General features: G+C 39.1%; 1 protein-coding gene across 1 annotated transcript in view; it reads right to left on the bottom strand.

Annotated features, from left to right (window-relative positions):
- The window catches only part of KLHL24 (kelch like family member 24), a 37,671-nt gene extending 32,925 nt beyond the window's left edge, over window positions 1-4,746 (bottom strand). The window contains exon 1 of the mRNA XM_063440956.1: window positions 4,569-4,746. The gene's annotated coding sequence lies outside the window, so the exon portion shown is untranslated. The remainder of the gene's footprint in view (window positions 1-4,568) is intronic.
- Window positions 4,747-12,401: the final 7,655 nt, after the last annotated feature.

Raw genomic sequence — 12,401 nt, forward strand, 5'->3', positions numbered from 1 at the left:
TGTTGTCCAAATATATTCTAGAGTGACATCCAATAGGTTTGTGACTTTAATGGGTTAAACATGAACGGTAAAGATGAGAACAGGTGTGAGGGCATTTTTTTTTTTAAACACAAAACAATACGCCATATGGCTTACTTTACTATTATCCCATCATTAGACATGACTGCAGTGTACTTATCTGAAAACAGAGATCACATTTTAGAAAAGCATTATTAAAAAGGCACTATACAGTGCTTTTATTGTTAGTGTTTTTAAAGAACGTTTTACTAGATGTGGTTCACTGAAGCTACAAGGCAGAGGCCGGCAGCTGCAATGAAACTACATATACCATGATGCTTTGCCAACCGTGTGAATTAGATTTCCAAAACAACTGCAAGGCTGCTTATTGGTTATATCAAGTGCATGCTTCCAAAAGAATGCTTTCGGGTGTATCTTTTAACCCCCCTCAGTTTCACCAGTTTTGCCTGGTTTTAAAATGCAAGCCACGCACACCAACGTTTAAAACGGCCAAAACAATTTCCTCTTAGTAAAGAGATTAACAGGAAAAAAAAAAAAAAAAAGCCCAACAGAGCTGTAGTAAACAACAGAAGATAGTATGAGGGCCAAAGTTTAGACATGTAGCTGTTTCATGCTAACATGGTTGTGGATGCAATCCACGGTCCCAAAACATACACCACTAATCTTCCTGTTATGGACTGCTGACAGGAATTGTGCAATGTGTTACTATCCTAGGGGGTTTGCAATCAAGATTTTCATTTGATTACTGGAAAAATAAGAGATCAACAATGAAAACAGTCTTCAGATACACATTCTAACCTTTGCTGTTATTATTTCACATTGCATACAAAAAAAAACAGTTACTTTCTAAAATCTACAAACAGTATTGATTATTTTACTATTTGGAACATAAAAGTAAAAGAGGACACACAGTATATATATGTTATGTGCCACTGATGTAAATTGTGTCATGTGGTGGTTGATAGTGTATTGTGTATTGCTCCAAATCCAAAAAAAAAACAAGAAAAGAAAAAAAACCAAAAAAAAAAAACCACTTTTAACCCCTTAAGGACCAAACTTCTGGAATAAAAGGGAATCATGACATGTCACACATGTCATGTGTCCTTAAGGGGTTAAGGTTATTCAGTAAACATGAAATTATGAATTGTAAAAGACTTAAAGTGGCTCTGATACCATCCTCATCAAACGGTGACTGCTCTGCTGTGTGTCCGGTGACCGAGGGGTGCAGCAGAAAGTGAGAATTACTTACCTGAGTTTGTGCCTCTTGGCTGCCATCATGGTCTTCCTTATAGTCCTCTTAAGCTCCTGGCACTCCATCTGCCAGAAGCCTATGTTAGTGTTTTACTCTCGTGCACGTGCAAATGTACAAAACTAAGGTCTATGGAGAGTCCAGCGAGACTATAGGATCCTTCATAGACAATGCCTTTTCCAAAGAGCTATCACTAATGATGGAATGAGAAAACGACAAAACTTAAAGGGACACTATAGGCACCCAGACCATTTTGTTTAATTGAAGTGGTCTAGGGGCACTGTCCTTATCTCCAAAACCCAACACTATAAATCATTGCAGTTTTAACATGCAACACTAGTTTCCCCCTCAGCACTGACAGCAGAGAGGAAGCCAGTGTGAAGGGAGGTACTGGATTAAGGTGAGTGAATTCAAGGGTTATTTAATGCTTTGACTGCCTCAGGGGGATGGAGTGAAGAAGAGGGTTGAAATCAGAAGACAACTATAATGTTAGGAATACAGCTTTATAATAGTGGTAGCCGTTTGTTAAGTTTTGTCAAGCATTTGAAATGTACTTAGACAAAGTAGTCTCTATATTCCATATTTTAGTATATATCTTATGACTGTGTTGGAATTTCAGTGAATTTCCAACACAGCCAATGTGACGATTTCATAAACAGAGCCACCATCATGGGGGTACTGCCAGTATAGTCCTATACCCTGAATGTGAGAGAGAGTGAGCTGCTGCTATATATGCATGCCTTGATATCTTCTTTGATGAAGAGGGGGCCCAGGACACTAAACCCCAACAGTGTCCTCTCGTGACCAATGGCAACTCACCGCACTGCACGCAATGCATGCTGGGCTCACCAGAGAGGAGGGGGATTTACTGCCTGCCAGCCTGAGGTGGAAAAGCAAGCATGCTGTGCCACCAGGGAAACTAATGACCACATGTAAGAGACAAGCAAAGTGGCGAATAAACTTTACTATCAATAAAAAAAACTGCTTACCCCCATCCCCACAGCCCTTCTCCAACAATGAATCCACAACACAGACACCGCATCCATTACACACACTGCATACACTTTCCACACACACACACACATTGTATCCACTGTACACACACGGCATCAAAACAAAATAAAAGTCTCAATTTGTTGTCAGGGAGGTTGGGTGAAACAGAAAGCACTGATGGGACACATTTGGCAAGTTAGCGCTGCCTGGAAAGCACAAGTCTTTGTAAATAGATCTTTAAATCATGTGTTAATACTCCAATATACATCTCTTCCGTTACTGCATAATGAATTAAAGGCGTCACCTAGGATACAATTAAAGTTCACTGTTGGGAAGTTGTAATGTATTGAGATTACCATCAGTTCATATGTGAATTATGAAATGAATTCAGCATTTATACAGTTAAACAAAGCATTGGAAAGTATGATATTAACTAGCTCACCTACAGTCAGTGTAACCTATACAAATGGCAAAAAAAAAAAAAATATAAAAATGTAAATGTCATACTAAAAACAAAGGTGTAATGCTGGCTTACTACGCATATCTTTTATTATGATTGTTGCACTAAGCCTCAGGCTGGAGGACAATAAATAGCTTTTACCAGAATCATGACATCCTACCCTCCTCTGTGATGCAACCAAAGGCCAAGATACAATGTAAACAAACACTGGAAGCCGGCTCACGTGATTGGGTCATTGGGCAATCTCTGCCTTGCTAAAAGCAGCTGTTTCCTTATCTATTTATCTGCAGGTGAAAGAGGCCAAATTTGTCTCAAACTTCAGCTATTCAAAAAACATTGTGATGAAATCACCCAACGGATTAAAAAAATAAAATAAAAATCTAATAATTGATTGTCTCAGTCAATCAGGTTTCACTTGCTGAACAAACAAGTTGTTTCACAAACTTTTGATATGCATTGCTGCAACCTGCTTGAAAAATAATCCAGGGTTTTGAGAGCCAAGCATCTTCCCTATACTCAGTCTACACTTCCCTTTTAACTCTTTTATAAGCAGAAAAATAGACAAAACAAACCTCATCAACATATAAATCTATGGACTATCATTAGCATGCATGGTTAAAAAAAAAAAAAAAGGGAGATCTCCAATTGATGGTTAAAAGAAGATCCCTTACGGATGGTAAAGAGTGATCCCATATAGAATAGCACAGGCCATTAGCCATTAGCTCCTTCCTTATAGGTGCAGTGGATTTCTTACGCGTGATGATTAACTGCTAGAATGTAAGCTCTTTGAGCAAGGCCCTCAACCCCTCTGTTCCTGTGCGTCTAACTCTTCTGGTTACAAATACTTGTCTGTTAGTCCACCCATTGTATAGCGCTGCAGAACTTGTTGGAGCTTTATAAATAATAATAATAATAATAATAAAAGTTTCTGTGGACTACAGTTCCGTGATACTCTGCAGTCTTTAACCCCTTAAGGACACATGACATGTGTGACATGTCATTATTCCCTTTTATTCCAGAAGTTTGGTCCTTAAGGGGTTAAAAAAAAGTATCATAAGACAGCATGTAACTGCTATAGTGCAATTAAGTTAAATAACAATGGCATAGGGCATAGGGATTCAGTTAGTGCTTTACCAATATTTTCATATCAAAGTTAGTAAAGAACAGATTGGTAAAGAAAACAAGCAGTCAGGGGTTTCTCTGTTTCATTATTTACATAGCTTTGCTTGGCATGTCCTTCTTCAAGCACAAAAGGTAACACAAAGAAAGTAAAGATTACACGTCACACTTTGTGGCAGAAGCATGTTAACACACAAAGTATGATTCTGATATTGACTTGATAGAGGACTGTGAGGTTGATTCATTAAACACCACATTGCAGTGGACTGAAAGCTGAATTGTATCATTTAGACATAATCAACACATTCAAAGCTTGACTATTTCAGCCTAAATTCAGCCCAATTTGCTGTTTAGTGAATATCCCCAATGTATAACATAAGATTTCAGTACAAAGCAATATGGACCATAGTCTTGGTTTTCATGTGTCATGGTAACATACACAGAGAATGAACAGAAGAAATTGCCATTTTTAGTCTAAAACTGTTCACTGTTTAGTTAATACGTGATTTTTGAACATTTGAAATAATAAAAATTAAAAGTAAAAGTTTGAAATAATAAAAATTAAAAGTAAAATTAAACACTCTGCATTGTGACAATGTGTCATACACATTACACCCACCACCATTACCCCTGCCTCAAACACTCCCATAGGTTTACTCAAGTTTGAATAATAAATAAAGTAATATGAATAAATATAGTTATCTACATTTATAAAAAGTCAATACTCACCTGAATGTCAGCAAATAATGGCTTTCACATGAGTAGTGGAATAAAGGAATACAGTATTGCAGGTGAACTAGATCAGTTTCAAGTTTCAGATGTCTTCCCCCCCCAGGAGCAGACAAGTCATAAACTTATGATTGCCGAATCTTGTCTCCTTGAAAACAAAGAGCAGGGAACACATGACTCCTGCAGATCCAAAACACATGACGTCACGTCCACTAGCCAATACACTGCTTCCAAAGGGTGCCGGGAGATGTAGTTTTTTTGCGTCACGTCAACTTATTTCAGCCTCACAGAGCTCTGACCTACGGAGTCTGTTTTGCCATGTCCCCAACACTGTGTAGATACAAAACGTAACCCCTTACTCCCCACAGAGCAATGATTCCATCATCTCCCCAGCACTGTGTAAATACAAAACTTAACCCTTTACTTCCCACAGAGCAATGATTCCATCATCTCCCCAGCACTGTGTAAATACAAAGCTTAACCCATTACTTCCCACAGAGCAATGATTCCATCATCTCCCCAACACTGTGTAAATACAAAGCTTAACCCTTTACTCCCCACAGAGCAATGATTCCATCATCTCCCCAACACTGTGTAGATACAAAGCTTAACCCTTTACTTCCCACAGAGCAATGATTCCATCATCTCCCCAGCACTGTGTAAATACAAAGCTTAACCCTTTACTTCCCACAGAGCAATGATTCCATCATCTCCCCAGCACTGTGTAAATACAAAGATTAACCCTTTACCTCCCACAGAGCAATGATTCCTTCATATCCCTAGCACTGTGTAAATACAAAACGTAACCCTTTACTTCCCACAGAGCAATGATGGAATCATCTCCCCAACACTGTGTAAATACAAAACGTAACCCTTTACTTCCCACAGAGCAATGATTCCATCATCTCCCCAACACTGTGTCAATACAAAACTTAACCCTTTACTTCCCACAGAGCAATGATTCCATCATCTCCCCAACACTGTGTAAATAGAAAGATTAACCCTTTACTCCCCACAGAGCAATGATTCCATCATCTCCCCAACACTGTGTAGATACAAAACGTAACCCTTTACTCCCCACAGAGCAATGATTCCATCATATCCCCAGCACTGTGTAAATACAAAGCTTAACCCTTTACTTCCCACAGAGCAATGATTCCATCATCTCCCCATCACTGTGTAAATACAAAGCTTAACCCTTTACTTCCCACAGAGCAATGATTCCATCATCTCCCCAGCACTGTGTAAATACAAAGATTAACCCTTTACTTCCCACAGAGCAATGATTCCTTCATATCCCTAGCACTGTGTAAATACAAAACTTAACCCTTTACTTCCCACAGAGCAATGATTCCATAATCTCCCCGACACTGTGTAAATACAAAACTTAACCCTTTACTTCCCACAGAGCAATGATTCCATCAGCTCCCCAACACTGTGTAAATACAAAACTTAACCCTTTACTTCCCACAGAGCAATGATTCCATCATCTCCCCAACACTGTGTAAATACAAAGCTTAACCCTTTACTCCCCACAGAGCAATGATTCCATCATCTCCCCAGCACTGTGTAAATACAAAGCTTAACCCTTTACTTCCCACAGAGCAATGATTCCTGGTCTCCCCAACACTGTGTAAATACAAAGCTTAACCCATTACTTCCCACAGAGCAATGATTCCATCATCTCACCAGCACTGTGTAAATACAAAGCTTAACCCATTACTTCCCACAGAGCAATAATTCCATCATCTCACCAGCACAGTGTAAATATAAAGCTTAACCCTTTACTTCCCACAGAGCAATGATTCCATCATCTCCCCTACGCTAGATACAAAGCTTAACCCATTACTTCCCACAGAGCAATGATTCCTGGTCTCCTCAGCACTGTGTAAATACAAATCTTAACCCTTTACTCCCCACAGAGCAATGATTCCCTCATCTCCCCAGCACGGTGTAAATACAAAGTTTTACCCTTTACTTCCCACAGAGCAATGATTCCATCATCACAACACTGTGTAGATATAAAGCTTAACCCTTTACTTCCCACAGAGAAATTATTCCATCATCTCCCCAGCACTGTGTAGATACAAAGCTTAACCCTTTACTCCCCACAGAGCAATGATTCCCTCATCTCCCCAGCACTGTGTAAATACAAAGTTTTACCCTTTAATCCTCACAGAGCAATGATTCCATAATCTCCCCAGCACTGTGTAGATACAAAGTTTTACCCTTTAATCCTCACAGAGCAATGATTCCATCATCTCCCCAGCACTGTGTAGATACAAGGCTTAACCCTTTACTCCCCACAGGGTTAAGCTTTGTATCTACACAGTGCTGGGGAGGTGATGGCATAATTTCTCTGTGGGAAGTAAAGGGTTAAGCTTTGTATCTACACAGTGTTGTGATGATGGAATCATTGCTCTGTGGGATGTAGAGGGTTACGTTTTGTATCTACACAGTGTTGTGATGATTCCATCATCTCCCCAGCACGTGTAAATACAAAGCTTAACCCTTTACTTCACACAGAGCAATGATTCTATCATCTCCCCTGCACTGAGTAAATACAAAAAGTAACCCTTTACTTTCCACATTGCATGCATTCTCTTCTCCAAAGCAAACTTTTTTTTGTTTTGGTTTTGCTAGCCTTATCTCCACCTGATGGTTAAAGGGTAACTCCAAGCACCATAACCACTTCAGTGATTAGACGTGATCATAGTGCATGTATGCAGTGTTGCGCTTTAAACCACTGCACATTCTAGAAATAACACCTCTGCAAGTGTCATTGGGAAGAAGTGTTCCAGGCTGGTTAATATCAATTCTGTGCAAAATTGGTAGCATGCTGCTGCAAGACCCTCCTCAGTCCGCCCTCCCCTTCCAGTGAGGAGGAGTGATGTCAATCAAACAGGATAGGACTGAGGGGAGAGCTTGGTCTTTGGGATGGAAAAGAGGTGAGCTTTAATAAAAAACAAAAAAACTACAGTGTTAGGAATACAAATACATTCTCAAGATTGCCCAGCATTTAGAAAATTCCCTATGGGGAAGGCCCTAACGTGCATGCAGCACTTGCCCGCATGGGCAATAAGTTCCCGTATCGCCATAACATTGGGGTAGATAGAGCCCAAACCAATGCCTTGGGACCGTGCTGCTGGAATTAGGTAAGTGTCAAAAGTTTTTTATTACCCCTTTTTTAGAAGGGTTGGGGGCTTGCACAGAGGCATAGGGACACTGTGGGGAAAGGGTTTTTGTATTTGTATCCCAAAACAGCAATTTATTCAGAACCTACAAGCAATGTTTAGGCTCAAACACTGGCTTTTATTCGAAAAAAATACTATTTGGGGATTTGGTTTTTACTTTGACAAATACTGTGTTAGAACATGTAGTTCCACTCATCTAAACCTGATATGTAGAAGGTTAACAATAGCTAATGTGTGTTTCTTAACATCTGAAAATCATTGGCTCTGAAGAAGAAAACAATATATTCTTTAGCCCTAAGGAAATATTTTTACCAAGGGAAACCACGTGGTATGATATGTAAAGACTGACTGATCCTCAGGAGTAGTTATGTTGTGATCATACAGTGAAAGGCTCTTGGAACAGCTTTTTTTTTAAATCACTTGGTGTTATTGAAATCTGATTTTCACAGCAATAGAACTCCACTGCCAGAAATGGATGTGAATGAATGTCAGTGATACATGAGCAGCTGTATGTGCTAAATCATGTGTACAACATATCGAAATGCATTATTTGGAGTAGTTTGCATACGATCACAATCCCATCTTTGTGCATTTTCCTATTCAGAATAGCTTGATTACTCAGCAGCAGCAGTGTGCCAGTACATACATTACATAAACACGGTAAGCAGCACAAAGCAGGCGTGACGAACGTTCTGCACAGATAGAGGCATTGATTGCTGCTGTTTCCATTGGGCAAACCAAGAAAACAGCAATAAAAAAGGGACAGATGTCTATGAATGCGTAAAAGTTAAACAAATTGGGAGGAGACGTTATAAGATGCATGGTGTTAAATGACATGAATGGTAGCAATACAAATAGAGCAGTCTGTAAGATCATTTGAATAGGGTCTTCGTCGTGTTCTGTCCATCTAAATTATTTTCAATACTACATTTTGTAATTTTAATTATTTTATTGAGGATCAAGCATAACAATGCATTCATTAAAATGTTCCACAACGTAAGGCGTTCATAAAGAAAAAGCTAAATTAACAAAACATCGACAACAATGTAGTCATAGCAAGAACAGAGGGTCTATAATAACATGGTGCATGTATTATAGGCAAAGTCTACAAATCAACATCAGAATGTCTGAAAAAGCAAAGAATAAAGGTGGTGCAATGGTCGGTCAAAGTCCAGACCTCAACCCAATTGAGATGTTATGGCGGGACCTTAAGAGAGCTGTACATAAAAAAAACACCAGCAGACCTCAATGAATTGAAGCGACATTGTAAAGAAGAGTCGGACAAAAATTCCACCACAAAGTGAGAGACTAATAAAGTCATACAGAAAATGATTACTTCAAGCTATTGCTGCTACAGTTGGTTGTACAAGCTATTAATCCATAAGGTGTACTTAATGTTTCATACATGGCTTCTCCATTTTGGCGTTATTTTTGTTAAATAAGTCATGCCACAATGTAATATATCATGTGTTGTTGTTCATCTGAGGTTGTAGTTACCTAATTTTAAGACCTGCTAAGGAATAGATCATTGTTATTATGTCCCAATATGGAAAACAATGGAATTCAAAGAGAGTGTACTTTCTTTTCCCCAGGACTGTAGGTACCAGTGTGAAGCGCATCTAAAGGTATTTTCGTTAAAAGTGGTTCATGCAGTGCTCTTCATTGATGTTCATTGATAGATTAGCCAATTCCTTTTCTGAAATAGTCACCCACAAGTCCTCTTCCCATCATATCTGATATTTAGGTTTCCCCTTATTAAGGGTCTCTAGGAGAGAGAAGTGTATAACTGAGACAGTGACTCTTTGGGGGTGAATTTTGAAGTTAAAAATGCAGACAGGTTATTACACGTGGGGGGGACCATACTTCCCCCTAATTTAACTCCTCTGAAATAGGCATGCTTTCGAAGTCTCGGAAGCTGCCTCTCGGTCAGCAAAGGCACTTCCGTTAGTAACAATATCACAAACTTTCACTAAGGCGTGATCAGACCACCACTTACATTTCTCAAAACGGTGTCCTATAGTATGCATGACATGAAGGGTCACCTCTAACTGGCATCATGGCAGAGTTAGCTGGGAATGACCATCTCTCACATGCCTCACCTTCCAGATATTAAACAATAAGTTGTTGCTGGCAGAGCCGTTCTCAACATTTTCTTGATGTACACAACAATGAGAGAATTGAGAATTTTAAGTGGGATTAATGCTAATTCAGAGTTCTCAATATCCACCCAGCAAAAATGTCTGGGCAAAGAGTTCCATTGTAACCTTTGCGACAATTGTGCTGCATGATAATATGGTAATACAGTGGGACAGAGAGCCCATCACCTGTAACAAACCTCGCCATGGTATGGATAGCGAGAAGTGCACATTTATAACCCCAGGTAAAAGTCATTGTGCAGTGCTAAAGATCCCAAATAATTCCAGAGGGTTAAAGGGAGACAGTGAAAAACATAAAGCAGTTTGGGCAGTATCACCATTTTGGCAGCATAGATGTGCCTGACAAGTGATATACTGTCGAATTTCCTGCTCTTTAGCAGGTACCTTATATTTAAAAAAAAAAAAAACAGCTGCATATTTACGTGCTTATAGACATTTTTCACCCACCACCGGATTCACCCCAAGATCATCTATATCACTAGTGTAGCACCTGAATAAAATGAATCAGCGAAATATTCAAGTTTTCTCCTACTAACCCCCGACACTCATGCCACAGCACTTTGATTGGTTGAGTATATTCCCTAGAAATTTTGAAAATTTATGGAAAAGTGCTTAAAGATTAGGTAAAGGGATTATAAAATGTTAAAAGGACATCATCTGCAAAGAGTTTAACCCCTTAAGGACACATGACGTGTGACATGTCATGATTCCCTTTTATTTCAGAAGTTTGGTCCTTAAGGGGTTAATCTTATTGTCTCTCAGTCAGCATCTTAAACCAGTTACATCTGGACTATCTCTCACCGATTGTGCAAATTATTCAGTTGCGATTGCGGAGTCGACAATCCTAGATCCTCAGTGATCGGACACGTCAACAACAACACAAATTTTAACAGCTTCAGATTCTAGTAAATTGGCATGAACTTCTGTGTTGACCATTGTTTAGGCATTAGAAATGGATTACGCAATTAAAGATAAGGATACAAAATCATTTTATTTGCAAGTTATTACAATTATGAAAAGCATGTATGTAAATGGTTAGGGCATGGGAGGGAGCATACTTCTATTGCCCATGTAGCTCATATATTATTTGATATCTTTCTACTTGACAACAGATGAAGAAGGAACATAAAGTTCAGACAGATGATATGGAGATTTGATTCCTAAGCATTTGTCCTGGATACAAGCGGATTCAGCTTGCACACCCTCATTGTATTTTTGTTGAACTGGATATTTGTTTTTGTATGTTTGTGTAACTGTCATATACATGCAGATAAATATACATATAGACATTATAAATGGAATGTTAAAGCTTAGGGGAAAGAACAGACAAGATTGTTTTGAAGATACATCTTGTTTACCTGTATGAATTAGGCCAGAATGTTAGATAAATAAATTAAGGGTGCCAAAAAGACTGTATCACTTCACTTATTTATCCTAAAGACGTTATTGATATTGACAAATTGATAAATTGTCTCTCAACAATTACGTTTTTTGTACCCAAAACAGCACCTGTTTTGCCTTGATAAATCAAAAAAATAGGTTGTTTTTCCCTTCCTCACTTCACGTCTGCCACAGCCAAGCAAAGGCAATGTTTACTGCAATCCTTCATTTTTTCCTTTTGTAGGATATTTAAACTGCAAAATTGTTCTTGCTTATTGCGGCTCATTTGTTGTAGGTACTTAACCTAAACTCTTCATAATTATACGGCACAGCTCAGATTACAAAACCCAAGGTTATCATGTCATAACTGCTTTTTTCTTTCTTGCTTATCCAAACTCTTCCCCCCTCCCCCCTATGATCTAGACAAAACACACATCAGTAAATAATAGTAATTACTGATGTGTAATGACATAAGGAATAATGTAGGTAAAAGAGAAAAGGTGACAAAGTCTTAAATGCTTTTAAACCCTTAAGGACCAAGCTTCTGGAATAAAGGGGAATCATGACATGTCACACATGTCATGTGTCCTTAAGGGGTTAAAGTCTTTAGATGAGACACTGCCTCTATGTTATTGCAATGAACTGCACATGCCTACTGTGGATAATCTAGGACTGTGTGAGTCTTTCCACCTGTATTACAGTTCTAGGACTATATCCCTACCTGACTATAGTCCACAACTATTGTAAGTCAAGAGTATTAAAGGAACACTCTAAGCACTGTACCCACTACAGTGCGCTGTAGTGGCTATGGTGCAAGGCGTGTCACCGTGCCATGTAAGTATTTAAACCATTTTTTAAAAGTTTGACTTCTTACCTGGTGCCCTCCGGTGCCACTTCCCACATCCACTTCGAGGGCCAGAGAGCCAGAATTGTCCTTTTAAATTTCCAGAGCTAATGCATGAATTCCTGCTTAGTAACTTCCGGTTCTCATTAGTAGTGGAGTCGGGGAGCAGCGCACGGTGGACACCAGGTAAAATGTCAAACTGTATAGAAACTGCTTGACTACTAACAATGGAGGAGCACCAGGACAATGCTGGACCCTT

Source organism: Pelobates fuscus, chromosome 2, assembly GCF_036172605.1.
Source record: "Pelobates fuscus isolate aPelFus1 chromosome 2, aPelFus1.pri, whole genome shotgun sequence".
NCBI classification, from domain to species: domain Eukaryota; kingdom Metazoa; phylum Chordata; class Amphibia; order Anura; family Pelobatidae; genus Pelobates; species Pelobates fuscus.